Source organism: Cervus elaphus, chromosome 7 (assembly GCF_910594005.1).
Source record: "Cervus elaphus chromosome 7, mCerEla1.1, whole genome shotgun sequence".
NCBI classification, from domain to species: Eukaryota; Metazoa; Chordata; class Mammalia; order Artiodactyla; family Cervidae; genus Cervus; species Cervus elaphus.
Window position 1 is genome coordinate 25112871 of NC_057821.1, and position 8756 is coordinate 25121626.

The window sequence follows — 8756 nt, forward strand, 5'->3', positions numbered from 1 at the left end:
GATTCTGTTTGCAAGTATGTAGTAAGATAATTATTTATTAACTTGAGAATGCCTTTATCACTTGATCTTAACTGTCAGTTTATGACTATATTGAAGACCCAATGTCCTCTGCTCTGAAATCAACTTGAAATTAATGCTAAAAGAACCAGGAAGCTTAGTTCAAATAAGTAAAAAAAAAAAAAAATTATTTGCAATGGAAAGTTCAAAAAAGTAGAAATATGAAAACCAAATCTTACGTTTCCTTTTTTTTTTTTTTTGGCCCTACTGTGGGACTTGTGGGATCTTAGTCCCTTGACCAGGGATTGAACCCAGGCCCCCAGCAGTGAAATCATGGAGTCCTAAGCACTGAACCACCAGGGAATTCCCAAAAATTTCATTCAGAGTTGTGGAATTTTGCACAGAGAACCGTCCTGCCATGGTTCTGGATAAAGACTGGGTTTACTTTAATGTCATTATCCTCAGCTGTGAAAGCCATTCAGATTTCTTTAAAGTTTTCATTTTATATTGGAGTATAGTTGATTAACAATGTTATGTTAGTTTTAGGCGTACTGCAAAGTGATCCAGTTATACATACATGTGTTTCCATTGCTTTCACATTTAGGTTAGCACAGAATACTGCACAGAGTTCCGGAGAAGGCAGTGGCACCCCACTCCAGTACACTTGCCTGGAAAATCCCATGGATGGAGGAGCCTGGTAGGCTGCAGTCCATGGGGTCGCTAAGAGTCGGACACGACTGAGCAACTTCACTTTCACTTTTCACTTTCATGTATTGGAGAAGGAAATGGCAACCCACTCCAGTGTCCTTGCCTGGAGAATCCCAGGGACGGGGGAGTCAAGTGGGCTGCCGTCTATGGGGTCGCACAGAGTCAGACACGACTGAAGCGACTTAGCAGCAGCAGCAGCACAGAGTTCGCTGTGCTCCACAGTAAGTCCTTGTCAGTGACATTCAGATATTTAGTCTGTATTATCTTCCTTTCATTAAGGAGTGAGATCTTTGAGCTGAGAAAGTGTATTTCCTTCATCATGCTCTGCTTCTCCAAACTGTTCAGAAGGGACAATCAATCACGTTGTTGCTTAAAAAAAAGTTAGGGGCATTTGTATGTATGTCATATAGAATCCAGCAGAGCCAGTTGCCCTCCTCTACTTATCGATAATGAAGAAACAGGTGTCACCTGATGAAGCCCGGCATCTGTGGTTTCCGTTTTTGCTCAGATATTTGTTTTCTCTCTGCATCTTTTTTCTCTCCACCCTAGGCCTTGGTAGACCTAAACCAGTCTCCTAAACTGAAGAAACACTAGGGGTCTCCTTGTAGAGCAAAAGTATGCAGGAAGCCAGTGAAAAACAGATTGCAAAGTATGGTAATACTTAAATTTTCCCTTGTCCTCTAGGAATGAGAGGTACCCAAAGGCACAGAACAAGCCTGTAATAAATATACTAAATAACATATATGTTTGCTCAGACCAATGAACAATATTATAAGTTGCAGAACTTTTTAAACAACACTTATGATTAATAACTAGTTTTAACAGCACAGGGAATATAGTCAATAATACTGTAATAACTTTGTATGGTGACAAATGGTAGCTAGACTTATCCTGGGGATCATTTTGTAATTTATAAAATAGATCACTGTCTTGTACTCTTGAACTTAATGTTGTAAGTCAATTATACTTCAACTTTTAAAATAAATAAATAAAAGAAATGTTTGGAACACACAAAACCCTAGCTTTAGGCACTCAGGAAAGTGCTAGAATCCATTACAGCTTTTTGGCAGTACCTCAAAGACCACAAAATTTTGGAGGTCAAAAACTACACCTCTAGGTGTCGGAGCAGCTTAAATAAAAACCTAGGAGTCTAGGCTTTCCCTGATGAAGCAGATCTGTTCTCTTCTTTATCAGAATCTTCTCCCAATGCTGGAGTCTAGGGTCAAGAGGGGGCTTACCTGGGCTCAGTGGTAAAGAATCTGCCTACCAAGAAGGAGAGGCGGGTTCCATCCCTGGGTCAGAAAGATCCCCTGGAGAAGGAAATGGTGACCCACTTCAGTATTCTTGCCTGGGAAATCCATGGACAGAGGAGCCTGGCAGGCTACAGTCTGTGGGGGTTGCAGAAGAGTCAGAGGAGACTTAGTGTCTAAACAACAAGAGCACCAAGACAAGCAGGCTCATTTTTTTTCTGGGCTGCTCTGCTATGTGACTGTGGTTAACTTAACCACTCTGTACCTTGGTTTTCTTTCCTACAAAATTAAAAGTAGCATCCAGTTCAAAGAATGGTCTGAATTTTGACTGGAACCAGTCCAGACACTTCTTTGAGTGAGACCTTCTTTGCTGCAAATTGGCTAAAGGAGGTATTGTTTGGCTCAGGCTCTGCCAGTGTTGAAAGCCATCAGAGGCATTTACTTCATGCTTAAAGAACATTGTGGAAGAAGATCACAAGGTCCTTAAGAGTTAGCCAGAGTGTCTTGTAAAGACAGAAGAGTTGCACAGCCTCTGCTCCATCTTTTGCTTCCTGCAGTCCTTCAAATTAGATTTGCTACAAAGAGCAGATAATTCCAGGAGCCAGAGAGCTTCAGTGATCCTAATTTGCTCATTAGATTTGACAGCATAGTTGACCTGCCAACATTTGTGGTTCATTGTTATTTGCCAAGGTTAATTTCAGTAGCCAGGTTTCTTAGTCCCTGAAAAGTAATCATTCTTTTGGGTTTTTTTTTCAGCTTTATTGAGGTAAAAGTGACAAGAAAAGGGTCATCCCCATTCTTAATTGCACAGATTTCACAGAAGCTGTGTTTGAAGAGTTTTACCTCATTCCTTAAAGACTTCCAGAGAGAAATTACAAAAAACTTGAGTGAATATAATATATGAAATTTGCTATTAATAATCCTACTCTGTAAACCGTGTCTAGGTTTATGTGCATTAAAAAAAATAGTCCTTTATGCTTTTAACTGCCAATGCAATGAAATGATGAAGAGATTTAGCTATATCAATCAACCAATCAAATATTAGTTAAGCATCTATATATTTTTGTTCTTGACCAGACTTTAGGTCAGCACTGCCCAACAGAAATAGAATGGAACACACATATATAAAAATTTTCTAGTACCTCCATTTTAAAAAGTAAAAACAATCGTTGTATATGTATAACTGAATCACTTTGCTGTACACTTGAAACGAACACAACATTGTTAATCAACTATACTCCAATTTTAAATAAAAGCTTTTTAAAAAGAAGAAAATTTTTTGAATACTAAGAGAAAAAAGAAATGTGAGATTAGTTTGATAATGTGTTATTTAACACAGTATATCTAAAATAGCATTTTAACGTATGTGTGTGCTCCATTGCTTCAGACATGTCCAACTCTTTGTGACCCTATGGACTGTAGCCCACCAGGCTCCTCTGTCCATGGCATTCTCCAGGCAAGAATACTGGAGTAGGTTGCCATTCCCTTTTCCAGGGGATCTTCCCAACCCAGGGATCGAACCCATGTCTCCTGTAGCTCCTGCATTGCAGGTGGATTCTTTACCTCTGAGACATCAGGGAACATGTAATCAATGTTTAAAAAAATATTAACGAGGTATTTTGCATTTTATTTATAATGAGTTTTTAAAATCTGCTGTGGTTTTTATACTTCCCTACAGCCTGGTTCAGACTAACTACATCTTAAGTGCTCAATCACCACATGTGGCTAGTGGTTACCAATTAGACAGCACAGCCTTACATCTGTGCTGTCTAATGATTTCCTGAAATAGCCTATAGAATCCGCCTACAATACGGGAGGCACAAGAGATGCATGTTCAATCCCTGAGTCAGGACAGTCCCTTGGAGAAGGAAATGGTAACCTACTCCAATATTCTCGCCTGGGAAATCCCATGGACAAAGGAGCCTAGCAGTCTGCAGTCCATGGGGTTGCCAAGAGTTGCACATGAATCTGCAACCAAGCCTTAGTTTGACATAATAGCAACCATGTACTGAACATGTACTTTATGCCACACGTTCTGCTAAGTATTGTGTAACCTCATTTAATCTTCTCAATACCTTGTTACACGGTTTTTAAAAAATACTTATTTGTCTGCACTAGGTCTTAGTTTCAAAATTTAGTTGCAGCATGCAGAATCTTTAGGTGCAGCATAGGAACTCTTAGTTTATTGCATGTGGGGTCTAGCTCCCTGATCAGGAGTGGAACCCAGGCCCCCTGCATTGGGAGCGAGGAGTCTTAGCCACTGGACCACCAGGAAAGTCCTGTGATATGGTTATTTTCAATCCTTATTTTACAGGTGAGGAGACTACAGCATAAAAGATCCCAGTAAAGAACAGAGAGGTAGGATTTGGCCCCCATCTATATGACTTTATCAAACAGCGTTTTAAGAACAAATGAGTATGTTAAGATCCAAATACAAAATCTAACTCATGAAATTCAATAGAATTTACGTAAATATTAAGCAAATAGGTGTTTTATATTTTAAAATACTTTACTTGCATTAAAAACACAGTATATTGTATTTTTACATTAGTATATTATAGTTTTGCTTATCCATTTTACTGTCAAAGGTTTAGAGGGACCTTTCTCTGGACATGATGGATAGTTTAAGTTGGAGCAGCATCACACAACCTTATAAGTCAGTTATACTTCAATTTAAAAAAAGTTGGAGTAGCATCTGTATGTGTCTTATAACATTTGCTTATTCATTCATTTAATCAATTGCATGTAAGCTATATATGAGACAGTAAATTATATATAATTTATAATCAGTTTTTATTCTATCTTTCAAGTAAACCATACATCATCATTTTGTGTGGAAAGCTCAGCAGAGTAGACTCTGAAAAAAGGACATGGACAGCCTCTCTGGGAGACTGACAAAACTTTACTTCTATAGCGAATCGTTTTATACATGAAAGCAAGGAAATAGCTTACAAAAACCAAGGTTACACAAATGGAGCTTGTAGAAAAACCAAGGTTACACAGATGGAGCTTGAGCATGTACAAAGTTGATAACAGCAAGTTTACAAAGTTCATGAGACACATAGACTCTATTTTCTCAGGATCAAAAGACAGTCTGTTTTCCTCAAGGCAAGCTTGTTATCCTCAGCACTATTCTCATGCAGTCGTAAAAGCCATATATGCAGGAAATGTTTCCCAGGGCAAAACCTCGAGACATGCCTGGCGGTCCTGGCCCTTCCCCAGTTCCTTGTGAGGACCTTCTCCTCAAGGCAGTCGCATAGTTTCCCTCAACAGTTTTGAAGTTGCAAAAATTTAAAATACCTATCTTTATTCAGCTTTGAGGTGAATTCAGCTTTGAGATGCTGGTATTTATTCATACTGTAAGTAATACTACTGGTATTTTATTATATGCAAGATATTTAGGGGAATACAAAGGTAAGATGAAACGTGTACAATCCAGTATCTAAAATAAGGCACAAACATAAATAACCATGAGAAAAGGCACATGTGTTCTAGCATGGTGCAGGGTGCCATATGCATTAAGAGAGGCAGATTTTTATGCATGTTTTTGAGGCACCTTGCAGCACAAGCTGCAGGTACAAATGTGCACAGGGGTGATGAGGGGAAGCAAAAGAAAACGGGTAGTATTTGATTTGAGGATCAAAAGGTGGGCAGTAGTTCCTCTAGGGAGATGTGACAAGCGGTGACATTCTAAGCAAAATGTAAAGGCAGTGTTGACTAGGAGAGGCCGAGGTGGATGGAATGAAGGGTCAGTGGGACGGGTTGGGGCAGGGTAGAACTGGAAGCAATCAGGTGCATCCAGGCTGACTGTAGAGGACACTGACCAGCAGGGAAAGGAGATTGTGCTTCAGTTAGTAGGCAAGAGGGAGCCATGGATAGCTTTTGAGCAGAAGAGAGACAGTATTAAATTTGTGCATCAGGAATGCAGACATGCATTAGACATGAATGTCTAATGTAGACAGAGGATGTGTGAAATGGATTATTTTAATCAGATAGAGAGGAGAGCTGGAAAAGATATTCAAAGAAGGGACAGAAAGAAGAGGATGAGAGTGAGATATTCCAGAGTAAAAAATGGACAGATCTAAAAGCTGTTTGGATGAAGTGAGAATGAGGGGGAGAGAGAGATAAAAATTACCTATATGTAGAATAGATACGTTCTCACAGACAGTGCCTCAAGGACTTAAAAAAGCATATAGTTGGTAAATGATCTTTAGTAAGAATCAGTAATTATTTTGCAGTTAGGACACAGAAAAAGAAACTTAAGAGACAAACAAGTCTCTTAAAACACCAGTAGTTGGGAGAGGAATACAATGCTAGCGTTAGTTTCACAACTTTATTTCAGACAGTATGGAAAAGGAAGGAAATTTATATTTTGTTGAATTTTAAAATGAGGTATATGTAAACTGTATCTCCATAAAGTGAAGTATGTATAAATTATGCCTCAGACAAGTTTATTCTGAAAATGTAAGCAAAGAAAATAAATCATAAAAGCACTATGTGTGTGGTCAGCTTGACATGAGGGGGAGGAAGAATAAGTGCTCTTTGAAGTAAGCTGAATGTTCCTTTTAATTGGTACCTTGCCATTTGTCTAAAAACCTACAGTTCCAGTCCATAGCATTTACAGTTTGATAGAGGCCAGGGTCTGAAAAGACTGAATCTCTTCCTATCCTCTATTCACTAAACATTTGACAATAGCAGAGCAGGTTTTGAAAGATATATTTGTGAAGCACCGTGGTATACAAGCTTCTTAGATCACCTCCTCTAGGCCCCAACCTCCAGCTCATACCCACAGTTCACTTCTAGGACCTTACTACATTCTTCTAGCTCAATTGTGGGAATCTTTAGATAAAAATTAGTACAAGCCTTTGTTATCCTTCTTCCAGCCCTGCACTATTCTGGGTTGTTTTTTTTTGTTTGTTTGTTTGTTTTTTAGTGTAGAAAATCCTTTAACACTCTTAATTTTATATGTTAAGTGCTACAATGTTCAAAACAAAATCTCTGAGAAGCAGAGAGGTTTAGTGTTCACCTCTTTCCCCAGCCTTTCACTGGATTCTTTGATAAGCCTCCAGAAATATCTCAGATCTGAAACCAAACCCAGATGGATATTTTTCCTGGCGTGTGTTCATCTGGTTAACCACCTGTTTCTCTCTGTGCTCACACACGAAGGAGATATGAGAAAATGGAAGGTGTTGGCTCGGAGCCCGAGAGGTCTGGGGAGGGTGGCTTTTAAAATAATGATCCTTTATTCCCTGCCATGTTCCAGTGTGCCTGCATTAATGTAAATGCAGAGTGTGCCAGCAGTGTTTATTAGAAATAAATGAATATCCGAATTGCAGAACTGGAAGTCACCTTAAAAGCCATTTAGTCTAAAGCCTCATTTTATAATCTAGACAACTGAAGTCCAGTTTGATTCTGAAATCAATATATTTAAACCAGATTTTTTTTTAAGGTAAAGAAATATTTAGGAGACAACAAGACCCTGAAGGAAGGGTAGATTTGAGCAAATCAAACTTTTACAGTTGGAAAATAGTTATTGAAAGCATAAATTAAGACTAGTCAAAAGCAGAATAGAAACATTTGTAAACTAGAAGATGGAGCTGAGGAAATTACCATAATGCAACAGAGTGGGGAAAATGAAAACTAAAGAGAAATTAAAAGAAAGAAATGATAGAATGAAAAGGTTCAGAATATATCCAGTGGGGATTTCAGATGGAGAAAAACAAAGGAAATAATAGTTGAAAATTTTCCAACATTGATCAAAGACTAGAATCCTCAAACTAAAGAATCACAATAATCCTAGGCAAGGAATATTAAACCTTCACTTAGACCCACAGTAGTGAAATCCAGAAATATGGGAAAACTATTCAAAGAAATCCCAAAGAAAAGAGGAACATTCTGAATAATAGATTTCTCAATGTAATATCAAAGGCCAGAAGCAATGGAATAATATTTTAAAGGTTAAAAAAAAAAACCCAAAAACCTAACAACCTATAATTCTGTACTTTGTTAAACTGTTATTAAAGAGGTAAAATATTTTCAGAGTAACACTCTGGACCTTTGTTGAATGGACTCTGTATTTGTCTCTAGGGCTGCCATAACAAAATACCATAGGCTGGATGGCTTAAACAACAGGTCTAGAGGCTGGAAGTCCCAGATCAAGATCTGGAAGGGTTTGGTTTCTGATGAGAGTTCATTTCCTGGCTTGCACATGTCCATCTTCTTACGGAGTCCTCACATAGTCCTTCCTTTGAGCATGTGCAGAGAAAGAAAAAGCTCTCTTACACTTGTAGTAAGGCAACCAGTCCTAGTGGATTAGGGCCTCACCCTTACGATCTCATCTAACCATAATTGTCTCCTAAGTACCCTATCTCCAAATACAGTCAAATCGGGGGTTAGGGCCTCAACATATGAATTTTGGAAGGACACAGTTCTGCCCACAGCCAGCTCCCAAAGGATACATTCAGAAAGAAAGAAATTGAATATGGAAGTAAGAAATGGGGTGTAAAAACATTGGTGAGCAAAGAAACTGGTAAACATAAAGGTAAATCTAAAGAAGTATTGACTCTAAAAAGCAATACTGATAATAATGACTAATTTGGAGGGAGGTAAAAACTAGATGGAAATAACTCCATTGTCCAATAGTACCTTCCACAATGATAGTATTCCATATCTGCTCAGTTCACTATGGTAGCTATTAGCCACGTGTGGCTACTGAGCGCTTAAAATGTGGCTATGCAACCAAGAAAACGAATTTATTTAACATTACTTAGTTTAAACCTAAGTATCCACATGTGACTTGTG